This window comes from Orycteropus afer, unplaced genomic scaffold, assembly GCF_000298275.1.
Source record: "Orycteropus afer afer isolate SDZICR_OR568_19922 unplaced genomic scaffold, OryAfe1.0 scaffold00028, whole genome shotgun sequence".
Lineage (NCBI taxonomy): Eukaryota > Metazoa > Chordata > Mammalia > Tubulidentata > Orycteropodidae > Orycteropus > Orycteropus afer.
Genome location: NW_006921615.1, coordinates 15,316,334 through 15,322,960, shown reverse-complemented (window position 1 = coordinate 15,322,960; position 6,627 = coordinate 15,316,334). Strand labels below are relative to the sequence as shown.

At 45.1% G+C, this 6,627-nt stretch overlaps 1 pseudogene; it reads right to left on the bottom strand.

Annotated features, from left to right (window-relative positions):
• Window positions 1–2,907: 2,907 nt before the first annotated feature.
• LOC103192491 lies at window positions 2,908–5,351 on the bottom strand (annotated as a pseudogene).
• Window positions 5,352–6,627: the final 1,276 nt, after the last annotated feature.

Sequence of the window (6,627 nt, the reverse complement as noted above, 5' to 3'; positions counted from 1 at the left end):
AAGCAGGTTTTTCACATCATCTAAAAATACCACCTTCCATATTACTTACTAATTTCTAAATTTAAAAAAAGTGACTTTACAATATGGAGATAATGACAAATAACACCTTCTCAAATGATCACAACTTAGTCACCAACCAGCTGTCCTAACACACACTCTGCAAAAGTAAAGTCCAAGTGATTTATTGAAAGTCCAGATGATGATCCAGACTGGGGAATGTCCAAAATGATGAAGTGAAAATGGCTGCTCCAAAAAAGCAATGAAGAAGCAAGCATTCTTATACAGCTAAAGCTATAACATTATGAATGTCTGAAAAGCAATCAGGGGAGTTGGAGGCAGGTTATTTTAGAGTGGGGTGGGAGGGGGGGTGCTTAATAAGGATTGGTTACAAAGGCATGTGGGAGTTTAGGGTCAGGTAAAAGGTACAAGTGTAAGGGATACCTGCTTACTGGGTGGTTGGGAGGTGATCACCTGATTGTCACAGGATGGTTACACAGCATATTTTCCAAAAATACCTTGTAAGATCAACTTGTTTGGGGTGGCACATTTCCTATGGATTACACAAAGACTTGCAATTGGCATGAAGACTTTTCACAGAGAAAAGCATATCCTTTAGGGTATATTTCTAAAAGTTAACCATAAGAGGAAAAAACTGCTGTTAGGAAAGGTAGCTTTAAAATTCAAAATGGATTCCAGATTCATGTCAAGACTTAGATGGAATTAAAGTTCCACTTATGCACACAAGTGCCTCAGATTTTAGGCTCTCATACATTGGGAACAAACTGACTCTCCCAATGTGATTCAGGAGGAAGTACACATCACCTATGTTAGAGTATTCCTGCAACAAATGTTAAAGTTGTACCTAATGTAACAAAATAATCATACAAAGATTGTGAGACACTCCATAACAGTCCTAGACTGCAAAAATGTTAATATCATGAAAGACCAAAACCAAACAAAAAAATAAAAAACAGATCTAATTAAAAGAGATCTAATCAAAAGAGATTAAAGAGACCTGCCAACCAAATGCAAAGTCTTCTTGATCAGATCCTGGATTAAAAATAAATGAATAGAAGACATTTTGTGACAAAAGGAAAATTTGAGCATGGATTTGTCAAGATTTCATTTTACATGGATCCACAATCAATGGCTAGGGAAGCAGCAGTATTGCATTGAGCAAATCTGCTGTAGAAGACCTCTTTAAACTGTTAAAAAGGAAGGAGCACTTTGAGGATTAAGGTATGCCTGACCCAAGCCATGGTATTTTCAATCACCTTAGGTGCATGCGAAAGCTGGATGATGAGGAAGAATCGATGCCTTTGAATTATGGTGTTGGTGAAGAATATTGAATATACCATGGACTGCCAGAAATCTAAATCAAACTCACTGCCATCAAGTCACTTCCGACTCATAGTAGAACTGCCCCATAGGGTTCTTCCCCCCTACCCCGGGCTGAAATCTTTATTATTATTATTATTTTAAATTGTGATTTGGGTGCAAATTTACAAGGTAGATTAGTTTTACTCTCAATAGTTCATGCACATTTGATTTCCCAATTACAATGGCCAACCATAAAAAACTTTCCTTTCTCCTCCCTGTGACTACCCCTTCCCTGTTCCCTTCTTATCTGTGCATTTATTTTGTCTGTCCAGCTTTCCCTCATGTGAATGCTGCCCCTTTGTTGTCTCTTGGCTGATTGATCTAAGGGGTGCATCTCCCTAGGGTAGGTGGGTACATTTCCCTGGGGTAGGTGTTCTGCTTGTAGGTCTTTCTACTTTTGGGCTGAGAGCCAGTCCACAGAAGTGAGTCCAATTCCAGGCCCCAAGGATAACCTGGGCCCATAGTCTTGGGGGTTCCACCAGCCTCTATCTGACCAGTAATTCTGGTCATTTTTGTGTTTTGGAATTTTATTCTACATTTGTCCTCCCACTCTATCCAGGATCTCTAATTTTGATCCCTTTCTGAGTGATTAGCATTGGTTGCTGGGCACCACCTAGTTCTTCTGGTCTCAGGATTGTGAAGGCTGAGGTCCTCCTGGTCCATCATATCTTTGGACTTTTTCCAAATGACTTTGATTTTCTTCACTCTTCTTTGCTCCAGATGAGAGGATACCACCATAGGGTTTCCAAGGCTATAAATCTTTATAAAACAGACTGCCTTATCTTTCTCCTACAGAGTGGCTTGTAGGTTCGAATCACTGACTTTTTGGTTAGCAGCTGAATGCTTTAACCACCAGACCTCCTTATTTGTTCTGACAGAACAAATAAATCTGTCTTGGAAGACGTGAAGCCAGTAGGCTCTTTGGAAGTGAGGATGGCAAAACTTCATTTCACATACTTTGGACATGTTATCAGGAGGGATCAGTCTTGAAGAAGAACATCATGCCTGGTAAATTAGAGGCTCAGCAAAAAAGAAGAGACCCTCAATGAAGTAAACTGACACAGTGGCTGCAAAAATGGCCTCAAATATAGCAACAATTATGAGAATGGCACAGGATTGCAGTATTTCATTCTCTCGTACGTAGGGTTGCGATGAGTAGGAACCACCTCGACAGCACCTAACAACAACAATATATTGTATCAATCCTAAAATTACTGAGTGTGGTAATGGTATTATGGTATAATGGACATTGTGATTCACCACCCAGATCACCTTTCAAAAGAATTGAAGGACTTACTACCTCAGCTGTAAGGAATGCTGTCAGCAGGTGGCTTTCAGCTGTCAACCCTTTTGGAATTGCCTGAGCTGAAGAAATCACCTTGCCCAAGATCATGACCCTTTCCTGAGGCAGCCCACCTCTGATCCCGGATCACTGTGTGAATGTAAAGGCCAGGACAACTCTTAACGACCATCTCAGCTTTCAAGTTCTTCGCTATGGGGTTGGCTGAGCTCTACCTTGAGTGTGCATTACAGCCCCATCTTCTCCCTCTCCTCAGTCCTGCTTCCTTCTTCTTCCACAGGTGTTAATTCCAAGAACATTCTTTTGCAGGCTTTTTTTTTTAAAATAAGGTGGGGAGCTTTATTTAATATTAAAGTTGGGGAGGGGAGGGAGTTCAGCTTTAGTTGGTGATGGTCATTCATACTCATGCTGCTACCACTACACATGGTGTATAGTGTCTTTTGGGCCTTCTGCTTCTCCTGGAGCAGAGGCATCATGCCTAAAGGTGTGTGACTGGAGCTCAACTTCAGGAGTGCCTCCTCGTCCAGCTTCTTTATGTGCCCTTCTATCTTCATCTTGTGTGAGCCCATCCCTTGGAAGCAGTGGGCCAGCTGCTGGAACACCTCCACAAACTCGATATTGGGCTTGTAGCCATCCTTCTTTAAGTCCTGGGTGAAGCCAAAGTACCCCTCCCACCAGCTGTACTTGTCATCAGTGGCCATCTTTTTCCTTGATGCAATATACCACCGAGGGCAGAGACTTATTGGGTACCTTCACTCAGGCCACCTTCTGCACCATGTTCTCCAGCAGCCCTTTGTTTTCCCACAAGAGCAGGGCATCCACCAGCCATCTATTTATGATGGCTCCTCACCCAGGATGGTGGTGGAGGTGGCAGAGAAATCTTACTACTGCTTCTCTTCCAGGTTGATCATGCTCCAGCCAATGTTGTGCACCAGGTCAGACTCGGAGCCCCATTGGCTAAGCGCTCCTCCTCCCACTCAAAGCCTGTGAACTCCCCCTGCTCCTCCTGGTTGCCCGAAGGTGAGGATCTCTCCCAGTGTCCAAAGTGGGGTCAAATACGATGGCCCCCTTCTACTCAGGATCCTCATCCAGCCCAGATGGCCAAACTGCAGTTTCTTCATTATTTCCATCTCCACCATCTTCTCGCTACTTTGCAGAGCTGCTAGAGCTACTGCACCTGATGCTCCTTCTCCTGTTGCTTTTGCAGCTCCAGCTTCACCCTGTCCTCCTCCAGCACTTCTGGGGACGTAGCTCAAGGATCTCCAACCTCTTTTTCATCAGTGATGTCCATGTTCTCCATGTGGTGTCATCTGACTAGGGGGGCTGAGGCACAGGCTCCTTCTTTTCCTCCTCCCAGACCTCCTCCTCAGCTTTGGGCACCTTGTTCTGACCCGAGCCAGCAATCTGGAACCAAAGTCCCCATTTTTATTCTGGTCACTGAGAGGCAGCAAGTCTTTAGTCAATACCACCACCTCCTTCTTACAGATTTTCTTCAATTTCTGCTTTTTTTTTTTTTTTTTAAGGTCACCATTTCTTTGGGAGTGAGGTACTCAGAAGGAACCAAGGCCCTATTGAGCTCAGGAAGTGGGTCTGCAATTGCAGTGGACCTGGATCTCTTCCAGCTTAAGCTCTCAAATGCCATCTGCCATAGTCCAGGTTTTAGAAGAGCAATCACTCCCGTTGGAGCTCCTTGTGTGCTTGGATAGAGCACTGGGGTTTTACTGTGCCAAGTCCTCCACACTCATCCTCCACTTAGGACAAGTAGTTGGGCTTCTTCTTCTTTCACAGCTGCACATTCTCTTTCTTGCCTGCTCCTTGTTGACCATGCTCATGTTCAACAGTATGCCCTCCTCCTGAAACAAGCCTTTTTCCTTGAGGGTAAAGATCACAGTCTCTCCTTCCCAGAAGGAGTTGATTGAGTGCTCTATGTTGAGGCCTTGCAGGTCCTGCTCCCTCTGCTCAAAGTCCTCCTCCACTAGACTGGTGACACCCAACTCCTGGACCATCTCCTACAGCAGTTTGGCCTTCTTCTCTACCAAGTCCTTCTCTTTCTGAGGCTGTGGGCTTTTCTCCTTCAGGGTGGCAGTGTCGTCCAGCAACGAGTAGTCCTCCCCCAGGGTCTTGATCTTCCCCAGTTTGTTTCATCAGGCGTTTTCCTTGGCAGCACCAACTTCTCCCTTAGCTCCTCTCGCTGTCACAAGACCATGGGGTTATGACATAGGCTGCCAGGGATTCCTCCTTGATGCCCGCCTCCTTCTTGACAGCATTGACCTCCAAGGGCTTCATTGCCAACTTTGCCAGGAGTTTATTTGTCTACTCAATGCTGAGCGACGAGGCATCTTCTGAGCTGCTTTTAGGAGCTTGCGGCAGCCTCGTAGCCATGGTCGCGCTTCTCCAGTTTGAAGCGCCACTCAGAGGGCTTGACCTGGCTGTCTGTCGCCGAGGGGCTCGCCCGGCTCCGCTTCTTTCATTCGCCGCCACTCGGGTGCTTGAATTTCTTAAGCTCCTGGAGCTGCGGCGGCTGTTCTCTGGTGCTCCCGGTGCTGGTCTCTTGCCGTTGTCCTTTCCGCCCGGGTGCTTCTTTGGCAATCCGATGATGGTACGTCCACTTCCGGGTCTCCTGGCTGCAGCTGTTTTGTTGCCGGAAAACAAAAGCGGCTGTTTCCTTCATTGGTCTTGGAACCAGAAAACCCAAGCTCACTGCAGTCTAGTGGGTCCTGACTCATAGCGACCCCTCCTTGGGTTTCCAAGGCAGTACCTTTATGAAAGTAGATTGCTCAGTCTTCTTTCTGAGGAGTGGCTGGTTGGTTTGAACTGCTAGCTTTCTGGTTAGTAGTCAAGTGCCTTAGGCATTTGACTGCTCCAAAAGCTCCTGTTTGGTTTTGTATTTTTAAATGCATGGTTAGTGTTTTGTATTTCCAGGAGTGGTTCTGAAACATCACACTAAGGCTGAAAGGTAAAGTTTTAAATAGATTGTTTTATAAAGATAAGTTATAACTACAAAATACTGATCTTAGAGCATGTGATACACCTAGTTGGCAGTAGTACCCAGGTTTTCCATCTCAGAAACTGCTTCCTGGAGAAGCCAGCTTGTGACGGTTTGAACTGGGAGTGTCTGAGAAAGTAGGTATTAAGGAGGAATTTTGGAATTGGATAACCCACCTATCAAGGTAGACCTCATCACCGATGGTAGATAGAGCACAAAAAGCCCTTGGCACAAAGTAATAGTTCCTGAATGTGTAAGTTGTAAAACTTCCACCAGAGGTGAACTGGGGTGGTATGAAAGTGGAAAGAAATGCACTAACTGGTAAAATGAATCATGTATTTGAAAAATATAGGGATGATCCCACTAACTCCTAGCACACTCCCATCAAGTTGATTCTGACTCATAATACCCTTTGGGACAGAGTAGAACTGCCTCATAGGGTTTCCAAGGCTGTAAATCTTTATGGAAGAAGACTACCTCATCTTTCTCCCACAGAACAGCTGGTGGGCTTGAACTGCTGACTTTTTGGTAAGCAGCTGAATGCTTTAACTACTGCACCACCAGAGGGCCTTATGGGGATCATAGGACCCTAAAATAAGACAACAGGTGGCAACGCTTAACTGTTTAGCAATCAGAACCCAGGTGGATACAATTATCATGAGAGTGGTGAGGTGACCTGGAGAATTAGAGATGGGTAATGAACAAGGCTCTGGTAGCATAGTGCCTAAGGCAGTTGACAGCTAACCAGAAGTGCTAGCGGTTCACCCACCAGCCATTCCTCGGAAGGAAGATGGGACAATCTACTTCTGTAGTGATACTGCCTCTGAAACCCAAGAAGGGGTCGCTATGAGTTGGGTCCGACTTGACAGCAAATAACAACAATGAACAAGGGATCCCTAGGGCAAAATAGATTTTGTTAGGTGCTCTTGAGTTGGCTCCAATTCATAGTGACACTATGTGT